We start from the raw sequence: 16,098 nt of genomic DNA, 5'->3' as shown, positions 1-16,098 counted from the left end.
GAGCTAGGTGGGGAAGAGGGTTCGGAAGAATCATGGGTGGAGGGAGGCTGGGCAGCATAACCAGGGACTGCGTGCGGAGAGGCTATCCGTGATGTGGATCTGGCGAATAGTGGCAAAACACACAGTTCTGAACTGAAGCCACTCCGGTGGGAAAGAGGCTTGGACTCATGGATTGGTCCTTGGTAACCATGCATTTAGTTGCCACTGACCAATTTATAATGTGTTCTCTGGGTTTGTCCATCACTTGTTGCCCTGAGAAGATGGTGGCAGTTGTATTTTATTTTACAACCGAATGGCTTTCTAGGCTACTTCAGAGGGCACTGTATGTCAACCATGTAGTATTGGACTAGAGTCAAGCTATGCCAGACTGGATAGCGGTAACAAGTTCCCTTCTGTGTAGGACATTAGGGATCCACTTGAGTTTATACAAAAATCTTGCAGCTTTCATAGTCACTTTCTTTTCCTCATATCTCTGTAAAGTGCCTTGGGACATTTTTCTATATAAATGCAAGTTGTTGTTGACTATGGTGGTGACCCACAAATTGCCAGATTAATTTGGATAGATTTTACTGGGCATGTTGCATGACCTGGGTGCAATGAATAAAGGAAAACTGAGTAGGAAGGAACTCGTGCTCAGAAGGGAGTCATCCAGTTTCCCATCCATTTAAATCAAGGGCATAAACTTGGTGAGCTTCTTTATAGGCACGTGTTCCTTCCTGTACAATTTTCTTCTATTTGCAGCACCCAGGAAATCTGATACTCCTAGATACAGGACCAAAATTTACTCCATTGAATTCAAACTCACAAAATGCCACAATGGGATTCAAACTCAACCTCAGAGTTGCTAGTCTAGTACCACAGCCACTAGGTTACCATACATGTGTAGTATATGAATAGATAGGGTTAATTTTTTACTAGAAACATGAACAATTCTGTTCTCTAGTCTTGTTTAACATTTACCAATTTTGTACTTGTTCTTACAGTCACTGTTAGCTGCATGGACTGTTTGCCTTCAAATAGAGCTAGAGGCTCTGGCCTGGTACTGCAGCAAGATAAATGTCGTCAAATATGACAACAGGGTTATGGACATATTTGAAGTTAATAAACCTGATATGGCTGCCTCTGTCCTGTAAACCTAGATTACATCCCTTCTCAATCTTCATTCCACCATTTCTGTGACTTACATTTTAAGTTCAGTCACTCAGTCTCGTTCTTTTTTTGGCCATCTTCAATCCACCAATGTCCCTTCAAATGTAGGTTGGACAGAATTGCACACTGTATTCTAAATATGGAATTATACAGGGTTAAAGTGGACTAATGATACTCAAGTTCAGTTAAGGTATATCGAAGTACTTAAAACCAGCTTTATATTGACCGGATTTTAGATATTTTCAATGAATGCCCAAATTCTTCTTTTCCTCCTTTTGGAAAATGGACACTAATCCATTCTATATATTTCTTGTCTTCCTTGTACAAAATATACATGATAAGAACATAAGAAGTAGGAGTAGGCCATACGACCCCTTGAGCCTACTCCGCCATTCAATAAGATCATGACTGAACTTCTACATCAACTCCACTTTCCAGCCCTATCCTCATAATCCCTTGATTGCTTTAGTGCCCAAAAATTTACCGATCTCCGTCTTAAACATACTCATCGGCTGAGTGTCCACAGCCCTCTGGGGTAGAGATTTCCAAAGATTCACAACCCTCTGAAGAAATTTCTCCTCATCTCAGTCCTAAATGGCTGATCCCTTATCCTGAGACTGTGACCCCTAGATCTAGATTCTCCAGCCAGGGGAAACAGCATCTCGGCATCTACCCTGTCGAGCCCTCGAAGAATTTTATACGTTACAATGAGATCACCTCTCATTCTTCTAAACTACAGAGAGTATAGGCCCATTCTACTTGCTCTCTCATAGGACAGCCCTCTCATCCCAGGAATCAATCTATTGAACCTTTGTTGTGCCCCCTCTAAGGCAAGTATATCCCTCCTTAGGTAAGGAGACCAAAACTGTACACCATACTCCAGGTGTGGTCTCACTAAAGGCCTATATAATTGTAGTAAGACTTCCTTACTCTTGTGCTCCAAACCCCTTGCAATAAAGGCTAATATACTATTTGCCACCTTAATTGCTTTCTATTCGTGTACAAGGACTCCCAAATCCCTCTGAATACCAACAGTTACCTTCCAATTCATGAGAAACTAGTAACAAATATAACCCTGCTATTCAAGAAAGGAGGGAGAAAACGGGGAACTACAGGCCAGTTAGCCTGACATCAGTCATCAGGAAAATGCTGGAATCCATTATTAAGAAAGTGGTAATATGGCAAATCATATGAGGAGAGATTGAGTAGATTGGGCCTATACTCTCTGGAGTTTAGAAGAACGCGAGGTAATCTCATTGAAATATATAAGAATCTGAGGGAGATTGACGGGATCGATACTGAAGTTGTTTCCCCTGGCTTGAGAGTCTCGGACTAGGGGGCTTCGTCTCAAGATAAGGGGTCGGCCATTTAGGACTGATGAAGAATTTCTTCACTCAGAGGGCTGTGAATCTTTGGAATTCTCTGCCCCAAAGGGCTGTGAATGCTGAATCATTGACTATATTCAAGGCTGAGATAGATACATTTTTGGACTCTCGGGGAATCGAGGGATATGGAGCTAGGATGGGAAAGTGGAGTTGAGGTCGAAGATCAACCATGATCTTCTTGAATGGCTCAAGGGGCTGTATGGCCTACTTCTGCTCCTAATTCTTATGTTCTCACCTTTCTAAAAAAAATATTCTGCTTTTCCATTCTTCCTACCAATGTGAATAATTGCCCTACATTATACTCCATCTGCCACCTTTTTGCTCAATATCTTGACCGGTCTATATCCCTTTACAGCCTCTTTATGTCCTCTTCACAGCTTACTTTCCCACCTAGATTTATATCCTCAGCAAACTTGGATATATTACACTCTGTCCTGTCATCTAAGTCATTGATATAGATTGTAAATAGCTGAGGCCCAAGCACTGATTATGGCACTCCACTAGTTACACCCCTGCCACCCCGAAAATGACCTGTTTATTCTTACTCTCTGTTTTCTGTCTGTTAAGCAATCCTCAATTCATCATGCTAATATATTACCCCCAATCCCATGAACCCTAATCTTGTGTGGCACCTTATCGATTGCCTTCTGAAAAGCCAAATATACTACATCCACTGGTTCTCCCTTATCTACCCTGCTAGTTACGCCCTCAAAAAAACTATGAATAGATTTATCAAGCATGATTTTCCTTTAAATAAAATAATGTTGACTCTACCTAATCAGATATGATTTTCCAAGTGCCCTGTTACCACGCCCTTAATAATAGATACCATCTTATATTTTTACATGTTATAAGCTTATTTTTCATTCACTTAATTTGCCTGAACCCCTTTGAATAATATGTCTCTTGCCACCCCCTCCCCTCACCCCGCCAAAATCCTTTTGCATAATAAAGTCTTCCCACACTGTCACCTGGCCAGACAGTTCGATGTCGACAGCAAATGTCATGAAGCAGGGTACCCTTTTCTGCTTCATTCCCTCGGAGAATCCCAGTATCAATGAGGCATGGCCGATTGCTTCGAATGTCATGCTAACTAATCTTTGTGGCCTTTATGTGCTTCAGATCATAAAACAATTATAAATCAGGCCATCTTAATTTATGCACCCAAAAAGACCCTACATTCCCTCCATTGCAGCATCTAATTGATTTGTAAATAATTCCAGTGTTTTTGGTTCCACTACTCTATCTAGAGGTGCATTCTACTCTGTGAAGGAGAACATCCTAAAAATCCGTCTTAAAAGTTACTGTTTACTTGTTTGTATCTGTGTCTCCTTATCCTACTCTTGCAATTTAAATTGAAGTAATATTCTAGATTTATTCTTTCCATACCCTTAATGATCAGATAATGTCCTGTAAAATGCTGTCAGTTATTTTTGGGAAATTGAGGACCGCAGCCTCGCTGAAGGTCTGTTTCCGTTTATGCAGCATTGTCCTTCAAACCGACATGCCAATCTTCAGTCTTCTGGTACAGTACTGGCACCTTGTCCTTCAGATTGATATTCATATCCCTTTACTTCCCAAGTACAGTCCATTATTAGTTCACTTAACCACAAGTAAATTAAGTTGTTTATTTTTTGTGAAGATTATTATAAACATTCTGAACTGATTATCCATTGATTTTCTAAGTATTTTCTATCGGTTCTGATTTAAAATAAAATGTCCCTGAAATTGAGTCAGTTGCATTTTTGACTCCTTGAATATGTTTTTTTAATTTCTGAGGAGAGAAGATGTAGGAAATTGTTGTTCCTGACTTATCTTCTGGAATTCCCTCCCTACACCCATCTGCCTCTCACCCCTCTCTCTCCTCTAGACACTATGGCCTCGATTTTAACCCTTCCCCCGATGGGCTGAAGAGTGTTGGGGGTGGGGATGGTTAAAGTATCGGGATCGAGCAACTTGACCCCATTCCCAGCCACCATAATATTTACACCGGCGATTCAGGCCCTGGACGAGGCTCCTGCTAAAAGCAGATGGGGACCTACTTAACGTGCAAAATTTGCAGCCTGATGATGTCATTGGTGCCGCAGCTTATTTTTAACCTCACCACAGGGGGGAGTCCCGCACTGTCTGCTGCCCGGCAGCACCAAGAAGGCGGGAGGAACGACTGGCCAGAAGTGGCCCAGGTAAGTTTTAAAACTTTGCCTGCTTTTAAACTCCTTGCGAGCCGTAAGGAACAGGAGTGCTCCTGCCAGGCCTCACAAGAAAGCCATCAGCTTCCCCAGCTCCAACCGCGGCCTCGATTTTCTCAGGCTCTCTTTTTTCCCCCCCCCCCCCCCCCACCCCAACTCCCAATCACGGCCTCGATCTCTCAGGCTCCTCCCCCGATTGCAGCCTCGATCTCTCTGCCCCACACTCCCCCCCCGATCACAGCCTCGACCTCTCATGCTGATCACGGGCCCCACCTCTCTGGCTCCTCACGCTCGCGGCCCCGAGCCTACATTTCCCCGCCCCCCCCCCCCCCCCCCCCTTACTGACTGACTAGGCCTTTTACCACAATCCCCAGATGCGGTCTCCTGCCACTAATTTCTGCTCCTGCCCTCCGGCTAGGCAGTTGATATGCCCAGCTTTTGGGCGGGTGTCTGCATTGATTTATATAAATGAGGTCCTACCATTAAGATCGGTAAGGCCTCCACATCCCTGGCCTTGCTGGGTTCTTCGCCCGCTACTGGGCTTCCCCGCACCCTTCCCACCTGCACGTTACTATCGGGCTTATATATCATCATCCACTGAAGGTTCACGAGCAATCAACACACAGCATGCTGCCTATGTACAGGATATAATCACAGATATAATGGGTCCAATGGCCTACTTTTGTGATATTTAGTCTTTTGAGTTCCTGACCGATTACTTAAATACTATTGGTAATTTTAATTTTTATGCAAGCATTTTGACTACAACTGATTTTAGACTCACTTGTCTATAATTCGTTAACTGCCCCTTTTTTGAATATCTGGATTACACTAGCTTTCATTCAGTGGGTTGCAAGACTTGTATTTACAACTGACATCTGCTTTTTTAGTGGAAGAAGGGAAGGGACAAATTCATGGTACAGCTTTGAGCTTTTTTCGTTATTATAATATATATGTGTGTGTGTGTTTTTAGTAAGAGAAAGTTGGGAGCTTCAAGACTTGCTATTCATTGTGTGGAGAATGCAGTAAATATTGATTTTGACTGGATTTTTCAATTAAAACCACTCCACGATCACATAAAATATTACTACACAGTGAAATTAGACTTACCGATCACTTTGAGTCATTAAAAAAGTGCATTTTTCATGACTCCTACTTTCATCACTAATAAATATGAAGTATGTTTCTGGTCAGTTTCTTCACCTCTCCTCTCTCCCCCCACCCCCCCCGCTCCCGCTGTGTTTCCCTTACGGCAGGGGGGAGGGGGTCGGTAGAAGCGAGCAAGACGGAGATTTTGATAAAATACAAGAAGCTGAACACTTGATTGTAATAAGCTGTAGGATGTAATAGCCAGTGGTTTAATTTGTGGTTAAGCTATCTGTTCGGATCACATACACTGGAGTAGTCAGCACTTAATTGGTAAGATACTTGATTTAACAGCGAGGGAGCTGGGACCGGAAAAATGGGACCCATAAATCACTCCCCTGACTTCAAAAATATAGATATAATCTCAACATTAACTACGTTAATAGTAGCAGAAGCTGAATTAAGAGAGCCATAAAACATTGGTCAGAAGATTATAAATTACATCCCTCCCTCCTGCCTGCACATAATTTCTATAGCCATCCAGAAATTCAGCTTGCACGTATTACTGCTAGTGTTATGAGGCTGAATTAGCAGGGCTGATCTGCATGTTTTACATTATGGAAACAGCAATCACACAGACTGTACCTAATAATTTGTGTCTACTTTACTGGGCACCTTAAGACTCAGCTTAATCAGTTTAGTGCTTTATTATTGATTTAAACAGGATATGAAATTGAAGGTAATTGCTCCAACATAGTAATACAGTACTTAATTTTTAGTGTGGGTCTTGCCTAGTTTCCAATTTCATTTGGTTTTGCTTTCATTCAGCCAAGCGCACTTATTTGTCTGTGTGTGTCTCTGTTTTTAAGATTGATTTTTTTTTTAATTCTTTCTCTCCCCCTCCTGATTCAGTTTCAATTTTAGTGTTTTGGATAAGATGTTGCTAGGATCAAAAGCGTTCAAACTTGAATGTGGAATGAGAACTATTGTCGTCTTAAATATTTTTAAGTCAAAACTTGTATGATTGGTATCATTTTGATTTTTGCCCACATCCAGCTGGCCCTAATATGGGTTGGAGTGAGATGATTGTCTATACAGCAGCATAACATCGCTGTGTCCATCATGAATCTGAACTGACAGCTTTAGGTGTGAAACCTTTTTATTTTTACCTATCATCTTGCAGACAATGTTATCTCCCTATTTGTTTGTTGGTATCTAACACAATAATCGGTGAAGTGCACAGATTGGAAGCCTTATTATCTTCACTTTAAAATGCCTTGGGTGTTTTTGTGTTTTTTTTTTATTATCTACAATATGAAGCTATATAAAGATTAGATGGTGAATTGTTTTAAGTGTAAAATTGATATTGGTTTTTCCAGATACTAATTAGTGTTACTGCATTGGTATCCATTATCAGCTCCTATTGAAGGTGCATGAGCACCCAAGGCTAGTCACAGCCCCAGTGTTCAGCAAAATGGATTTACTGTACTGTTGCAACAACAACTTGCATTTATATAGTGCCTTTAACATAGTGAAGCGTCCCTAGGCGCATCACAGGAGCGTTATCAGACAACATTTGACACCGAACCACACGAGATATTAGGTGACCAAAGCATTGGTCAAAGGTAGGTTTTTAAGGAGTGTCTTAAAGGAGGAGAGGTTTAGGGAGGGAATTCCAGAGCTTAGGGCCTAGACAGCTAATGGCACAGCCGCCGATGGTGGGGTGAAGGAAATTGGGGATGCATGAGGCCAAAATTGGAAGAACGCAGAGTTCTTAGAGGGTTGTAGGGCTGGAGGAGGTTACAGAGATAGGGAAGGGTTACCAATATTTCAATTAAATTAATCACAGCCAGGTGCTGTAGAGTTCAGTATACCTTTCCTATGACACTCGGCCTTCTTGTAACAACTAAAAGGGCAGAACTTTCATTTATATAATGTCTTTCACATCCTCAGGAAATCTCAAAGTATTGCTTTTTGATGTATAGTCACTTCTGTAATGTGGACAAATTCAGCAGCCAATTGCACATGGCAAGGTCCCACAAACAGCAAAAAAATGAATTACCAGTTGATCTGTTTTTGATGGTATCAGTTGCGAGAGGAATGTTACCCAGGCGTACTCTGATCATCATCGAATAGTGTCATGGGATCTTTTGCGTCCACCTGAACAGGCAGATGGACCGAGTGGAAATGCCTGCTATCAGTACTGTAGCAATGAGCACAGACATCGACCTTTGTCTGCAACCTTTTCTGTTTCTGTGGGAGGGATAACCTGACCGGAAGGACGGGCAGATGGCTCCCAACATAAAGTCGCGTGACTTGACAAACTCTCTTGTACACCAGGATTTGTGAAGCCATAAAATGTCAGAATTTATTTCAGTGCTTATCATAAGCCAGATATTCTTTATGTAAAGGTGAGAAAATATCACCTGGGAGTTCAAATATTGCCATTTGAAATTTAAAATTATAATAATTCTCACCTGTTTTTTTTCCCCCCTTGTTATTTTCTTTGACTCCCTCATGGGTAGTTACCCTCTGCTACTTCATCCAGGTAGCCATTATTGTACTTGAGCTTCGATAGTACATGTAGCTAACCAGTTGCGGACGACTCCTGTTAATAGGTGGATATATAAGTAATCTGGAGCGGGATCCCAGCAGTTCCTCCTCCACTTCCATACCCCAGGGTGCTCAGCCGTTGCCCCAGCTGAGACCAGCTAACTCAGCACAGTCTATGGTTCGAACCTGGAACCCTTCTGTTCTGTATGTCTCAGTACGACAGTGCTTTTACCCAAAGAGCCATTAGAGAAGCCATGTAACGGACAGATCACTTACCCACAGATCCAGGGTTTAGGCATCATCTTGATTGGTGACGATCATGTAAATAACTGCACCTGTGGTATGACATGTGTTAAGTCCGTGAATGATTGAGACACGGACTAGCAGGAGAGAAAACAAACAGATCTTTACTGGTGGAAGTCAATAACGAAACTAAACAACAGAGGCTCTCTAGCGCCTTTTATACAGGGGTGGTCACTGCCGGTACTGCAGTCTGAGACCAGTTATTCTCTTAAAGGTACATACACAACAACATGGATGCAAACTACTTTTGTACATTTACACAACCACAGGTTGTTGGTCAGAATTTGCGCAATTGCTTTTGATAGTCTGACTAGATGTGTCCAATTTAGCTGGGACAGTTGTTGTTTAAGCATTACCTGTCCAGGCAAACTGCTTTTGGAATCACTTGAGCAAGAGGGAGGAAAAAATACTAATACAATAGCAAAATGCTGCGGATGCTGGAAATCTGAAATAACAACAGAAAATGCTGGAAACACTCAGCAGGCCAGGCAGCATCCGTGGAGAGAGAAACAAAGTTAATGTTTCAGAACTGACGAAGGGCCACAGACCTGAAACGTTAACTCTGTTTCTCTCTCCACAGATGCTGCCTGGCTTGCTGAGTGTTTCCAGCATTTTCTGTTATTTTAAGAAAAAATACTGTTTGACTAATGTGGTTACTTATTTCAGTAAGGTTTCAATCCTCATTTAAAGGGTTAATTCCCTGGTTTTTAGATTACAATTGCTTTGGTTAGCTTCTAGTGTCACATGAATAGGTATGCTTTTTTTAAAGAGGCTGGGTTACCTTGTAAATCTTCTATAAATCACTGCAGAGTCTCTATACATACATAAGCATACAACGATATTTAGTGATGCATAAAAAACTGCAGCACGTTACCTTCCTCCTACAATCGAAAGTGATTTAAAATTAATGTTTGTCATCACCAAACCACTACTTAATTAACATTATCTTATCTCCTACCCTTTTTCAGCCTTGGTGGCGTGCTGAAATATAGCCCTTACCTCTGTTTCCCCGTTTCAAAGAGCATGGCTTCGCTGCATTGCTCTTTTGTATTCTTTAGAAACTGTGTTGTTGGAGTATTGTAAAAATTTAGAGGTTTACAATGCAGCATGTTCAATTTCCACTGTGGCTAAGGTTTGCCCTGGTAACCATCACCGCTTGCTTGTATGCTTTTTTCAGAACTGTGCAGGCCATTTCTATCTTCTCAAGATCTTTGCCTGTCCGAAAACTCCTCAATATGTCAATAATGGCCCTTTTTTAGAAAGAAGTTCACGCAGCTTATTTTCAGGTGCTCTTTTAGTTGACTTGTTTTTCCCCAAAGGACATGGATCAGGATTATTGTGCATTGGCTTATTCTCCCCCCCGCCCCCCCCCCCCCCCCCACACCTCTTCAAGTTGTTGCTTTTTATAGGTAAACTCCTGGGATTATACCTAGAAGGTTTACCGCACTTTAAATCTTAAATGAACCACCTGGGGGAATACCACTGTACTACAAAATTCTAATGGAGGGGGTCTCTTTAACAATACTAAACTAGAAAAGATCAGTCGCTCCAATCTTTTTTCTTATCTTTGTTCTTCTTAACCCCTCATCTTTGTTGCTCTCTTTTCCCCCTCATCTTTGTTCATTTCTCTTTCCCTGCCACCCAACACTAATTAACTACTGCCTCATGCTCCAGCCCATTAATTGCAATCCTGCATTTGCAATCAGTGGCCCAAGTGAAGAGCCATGGCTATATTGTGCTGTTTTATTTCTGAGCACATGACTGCTTTACATCTACAGGAAACTTTGTGATATCTGGCACCGATGGGACCGAGCTGTTGCCGTCCCATCAAAACTGCCGGACAAACCAGCGCTAATGTTAAAACATACGGAAGCTTTTGAGCTCTGTATCTAGCAACAAACCCTGCAACAGCTTCTAAACAGTCAGCCGTAGCTTGCAAGCGTCTCTGTAGCTAAGCAACAGCTTTAGCTAGACCTTGCAGAGCCTGACTGGTGAAAAAAAACTTACTGAACCGACTCCTGAATTTTGCCGGTGGCTCGAGTATTCCGGACAGTTAACCTCCGGATAAACCAAAGTTTCCTGTACCTAATAAACAGGGATCAGTAGAGGTCTTCAAAAGGTTATCAGGTACTCCTGTAGGATCACTTGTCTGTTGACAGACATTTTTACAAAAACAAGGGCCCAAAATTTGTGATCAAGAGGAGTGATAAATTTTATTTTTCTATTTTTTTAAAACTCTTATGCTGGTAAAAGCAGGCCTTACGCTTGCTTTTACCAGGCGTAAGAATTTCATGGGCATTCAGCAGGCGGAAGTTGGGCAAATAGCGCAACTCTTCACCCACAGAGGCCCTTCTCCCAGGGATGCGGAGGATCTGTCAAGGATTCTTGACAGATTGCAAGTTCCGGGTTTTAGCGCATGTGCTTTGCATGTCTAAACCTGGAACTTGCATGACCCCTACGAGTGCGTACTCACCTCATACGCACCCATAGGAGTCGCAAAATACGGCCCAAGAAGTTGAATTTTTTTTTTATTCACCAAAAATTAGTGTTCTCAACTCATCTTGCTTGTTGAAGCATAAGATGATGGTACAATGATGAAGTACTGAATGGAATGGTGTCACAGGAAATACTAATAGCTACTCTGGTTTTAGGGAGAATTAAGTTTTTTTAAAGTTACAGGTTCACTTATCCTCTCTCTCCTATAGACTGCCTACTTCTACCTCTAACAACTCCCACTCGCCCATCACCCTCGTACTTGTTAACCTAAATTGGCTCCTGATTCAGCAACTCTACTGCTATATCAATCCAAGTTGTTATAGTTTGTCTAGGGAAACAATTGAAGCTTCCCTGTAGGGCATCCAGAGCATAGTGTTTTTACAACTGGGTGACTAAGTAAGAACGTACTGTTTATATTGATGTAAAACTCCAGTGTTTGTACTTCTAATGAAGTATTGGAAAGTCCTAACCACAGGTTATACAACACCAAGTGGGGTGGCAGGGAGAGTGTTGGGATATCTTGAAACCTGAAAGCGCTCTAGATCTTCACCAACCAAACACTAATTTTCCTCTTAGCTTCACTTAACTTTATAAAGCTCAAGGCTCATCAAGACTTGAATACCGCTCCCAATTTCAAGGGCAGCTCCTCCAGCACACTTCCAAATTCCTGTACAGGATACAAAATAAAAATTTGCCTGGTAGGTGATCTTCTCTCACCTAAAGTCTTTAACCTTTCTCTTTCTGTCGCAATCTTCCTCGTCTTTCTCAGTTTTATCAATAAACCTGTACTTATTGCTCCTCTGAACTTTCCACTTTTGTTCCTTCTAAGTTCTAAGTACAGCATCCTGCATGCTCTCCCTTTCTGCATCTTTACTGTGTAGACATCAAGACTTTATTGTACTGTCTTTTACTTTAACTAATTCTTTGGAGGACCTCAAAACAGTAGCGCTTCTTACCTCCTTCAGTTTTTCTCCTACAACCTTCAGGCTTTTAAAGTGCAAGCTAAGCATCATCTAAACATTACTTATTCATTTATTTTCCTCCTTTACCTCAAAGGGTAGGACAGTGGGGACCAGACCTTTCACTATAGCATCTACCGATACCACATAATTACCTGCAGAAAGGAAGTGTCCTTTTTATGATGCGATTCTGATTCACTGTTTATTTTATCCTACTCTTCAATTTTGATGGTTGCTGGGACCATGTTCTTTAGCCTTTCAGCCAGTTTCTTCTTCAAAAATAACCAAATCTCCAGTTCATCCTTTGCTGATCTCCTGAATCATGCCCTCAAAGTACAAATGCAGTGGAAATTAAGAACTGGGAAGGGGGAGTGATGTGCCTTCAATAACCACAAAACTAGAAGTTATACTTTAACAAGTTGGCTTTTAATCACTAAGATCAGAGCTAACATCTCAACACACTGACTGGCTCGCAGGAATGAGTCATACAGATCCTGGGATCTTTATGTCAGAGAAGTCTGGGGCGGAGCCAAGAGCCAAGACCTGGAACATTCCAGGTTAGTCAGGAAAGAGGAAGTGAAACTATACACCGTGTGGGGGAGGGTAATATACATGAGTGCAAAACGAATACAGGCAAGCCAAACACATTTCATTACATTCACCCCTTCTTTAGATTTAGTCCATCGGGGTGATGTTTCTTAAAAGTTGGTATAAGTGAGTCTGTCAGGAGGTTTTGCGGTTCTCAGTGATCGGCGCAAAGCCAGTTGGGGTGCCTCTAGGGGAGTGGATTCTGGTTCCTCCGCTGTCCGGGCCTCCGCAGTGTCTTCCAGGTTATCTGCAGTGTCCTCCAGTTTAAAGTTGGGTATTGATACCTCTGGGCGTCCTGTCTCTCTTTGGTGTAGGTCTTCCTCGGGTAGTCTCTCATCGTTCTCTCCGCTCCCCGAGGGAGCGAGGTCTTTTATGGAAACAGTGTCCTCTCGCCCGTCAGAGTATTCGATATAGGCGTACTGAGGGTTTGCATGGAGGAGCTGTACCTTTTCCACAAGGGGGTCCGTTTTATGGCCTCTCACGTGCTTCCGCAATAGTACTGTCCCCGGAGACGTCAGCCACGCGGGTAGAGATATGCCCGAGGTGGATTTCCGGGGGAAAACGAACATCTTTTCGTGAGGGGTAGCGTTAGTGGCTGTACATAACAGAGACCTTATGGAGTGGAGCACGTCTGGGAGGACTTCCTGCCAGCGGGAGGTCGGAAGGCCTTTTGACTTTAAGGCTAACGTGACAGCCTTCCAAACAGTAGCATTCTCCCTTTCCACTTGCCCATTACCCCGGGGGTTGTAGCTAGTGGTTCTGCTAGTGGCTATCCCCTTTGAGAGCAAGAACTGGCGCAGTTCATCATTCATAAATGACGTCCCCCTATCGCTGTGTATGTAGTTCGGCATGCCAAACATGCAGAATAGATTACCGAGACACTTGATGACCGTGGCACTGGTGTTGTCTGGGCAGGGAATGGCGAAGGGGAAGCGGGAATATTCATCGATGATATTGAGGAAGTATACGTTACGGTCGGCAGAGGGAAGGGGTCCCTTGAAGTCCAGACTTAGGCACTCGAATGGCCGTGTGGCTTTGATAAGGTGTGCACGGTCAGGCCTGTAGAAACGAGGCTTGCATTCCGCACAGATGCGGCAGGCTCTGGTCATTGCCCTGACCTCCTCGATGGAGTGGGGCAGATTGCGGGACTTTATAAAATGGTATAGTCGGGTGACCCCTGGGTGACAGAGGTCGTTGTGGAGACCCTGTAATTTGTCCGTATGAATGCTGGCACACATTCCCCGCGATAGGGCGTCTGGGGGTTCATTAAGGGCTCCCGGCCTGTACATAATATCATAGTCGAACGTGGATAGTTCGATCCTCCACCTGAGTATTTTGTCATTCTTGATTTTCCCCCTTTGTTATTAAACATGAAAGCCACCGACCGCTGGTCGGTGAGCAGGGTGAAACGTTTGCCGGCTAGGTAGTGTCTCCAGTGCCGCACTGCCTCCACTATAGCCTGTGCCTCCTTCTCGACAGAAGAGTGCCTGATTTCAGGTCCCTGAAGGGTTCGGGAGAAGGCGGCCACAGGTCTCCCAGCCTGATTGAGGGTCGCAGCTAAAGCAAAGTCTGACGCATCGCTTTCGACTTGAAAGGGAATGCTTTCGTCCACTGCACACAGTGCAGCCCTTTCAATGTCCTGTTTGATACTGGTGAAAGCCTCCCGAGCTTCAGCTGATAGTGGGAAGGACGTCGATTTAATGAGGGGTCGGGCCTTATCAGAGTAATTGGGCACCCATTGGGCATAATACGAAAAAAATCCCAGGCACCTTTTTAAAGCTTTGGGATTGTGTGGCAGGGGCAGTTCCTTTAGGGGGCGTAATCGGTCAGGGTCCGGTCCAATTACCCCATCTTCCACCACACAGCCGAGGATACAGAGACGGGTTGTGTTGAAGACACATTTGTCTTCGTTGTAGGTTAGATTCAGCTTTAGGGCAGTTTTTAAAAATCTCGCAAGATTTAGATCGTGGTCTTGCTGGTTGTGCCCGCAGATAGTGACATTGTCCAGATAGGGGTAGGTAGCTTGTAGTTTATTCTCGTCAACCATGCGGTCCATCTCACGTTGGAAGACCGAGACCCCATTTGTTACCCCGAAGGGCACTCTGAGAAAATGGTAGAGGCGTCCGTTCGCCTCGAAGGCGGTGTATGGGCGGTCCTCCGTTCTAATGGGGAGCTGGTGATACGCGGATTTGAGGTCGATAGTTGAGAAGACTCGGTATTGCGCGATCTGGTTGACCATTTCTGATATGTGGGGTAAAGGGTAGGTGTCCAGCTGGGTATAAATATTAACAGTCTGGCTGTAGTCAATTACCATCTGTTTCTTTTCGCTATTTTTAACTATGACTACTTGGGCACGCCACGGACTGGTACTGCATTCAATAATGCCTTCCCGCAGGAGTCTGTCCACTTCCGCTTTGATAAAGTGTCTGTCTTCCAGACTGTACCGTCTACTTTTGGTCACTGTGGGCCTACAGTTCGGAGCGAGATTAGCGAATAAAGAGGGCGGGCTGATTTTTAAGGTTGATAGGCCACAGACTGTGAGTGGCGGCTGGGACCCGCCATATGCTAGCGTGACACTTTGTCGTGGTGGCACTGGAAGTCCAGGCCCAAGATTACATTAACACAGAGTTCTGGCATCACGAGGAGTTTAAAATCCTTGTAGTCCGTGCCTTTTACAGTCAGTGTTACCACACAGTAGCCCAAAATGTCCGAAGTGTGGGGCTTAGCAGCCATAGCAATTCTGCTCCGTGTAGGGGTTACCGTTAATGAGTGCCGCCGTACCAGGCTAGGGTGGATAAAACTCTCGGTACTCCCACGTCAATTAAACATTTCGTTAAATTCCCATTTACCTGTATGTCCATCATGGATTTTGTCAACGGGTGTGGCCTGGATTGATCCACCGTGATCGAAGCCACTGTTGGGCCCTGGGCGGCCGTTGAGTCGGGAAAAGATGGCGGATCCCAAGATGGCGGCCCGCACGGCACGCACGAGGCGGTGACGGAGTTGGAAATCGGATTCCCCCTGCAGACTTTGCTAAAATACCCCTTTTTCTTACATTTGAAGCATGTAGCGTCCTTCGCTGGGCATCGTTGTCTGGGGTGCTTGGCCTGGCCGCAGAAGTAGCATTTCGGGCCTCGAGACATTGCCGCTGTAGTAGGACTCCTGGGTGAACTTCTGTGTGGGGACTCCGGCGCGCACGAGGCGGTGAGGGCCGCATGGCCGTAAGAATAAGAGTCAGAGTTTTTCTGGGCCACGTCCAGCGATCGCGCAGTGGCCACTGCCTTTTTTAAGTCCAGGACCTCCTCCTCCAGCAGTCTCTGCTGGATATAATTCGATTTGAGGCCCGTGATGAAGGAATCGCGGACCAATTTGTCAGAGTACGCGTTGGCC

General features: G+C 43.9%; 1 protein-coding gene and 1 long non-coding RNA gene across 4 annotated transcripts in view; one reads left to right on the top strand and one right to left on the bottom strand.

The window, feature by feature from the left end:
• Nucleotides 1-16,098, top strand: part of zc3h3 (zinc finger CCCH-type containing 3) — a 311,770-nt gene that overhangs the window by 131,258 nt on the left and 164,414 nt on the right. The window lies entirely within an intron of this gene.
• Nucleotides 1-16,098, bottom strand: part of LOC147114655 (uncharacterized) — a 53,386-nt gene that overhangs the window by 11,631 nt on the left and 25,657 nt on the right. Inside the window, exon 3 of the long non-coding RNA XR_015078973.1 lies at nt 8,639-8,742. This is a non-coding gene — a long non-coding RNA (uncharacterized LOC147114655). The remainder of the gene's footprint in view (nt 1-8,638; nt 8,743-16,098) is intronic.

Source organism: Somniosus microcephalus, chromosome 7, assembly GCF_052327205.1.
Source record: "Somniosus microcephalus isolate GS21.2 chromosome 7, FLI_Smic_1.0, whole genome shotgun sequence".
Taxonomy (NCBI): domain Eukaryota; kingdom Metazoa; phylum Chordata; class Chondrichthyes; order Squaliformes; family Somniosidae; genus Somniosus; species Somniosus microcephalus.
Note: the sequence above shows the minus strand (reverse complement) of the source record. Positions and strands in the feature narration are given on the sequence as shown.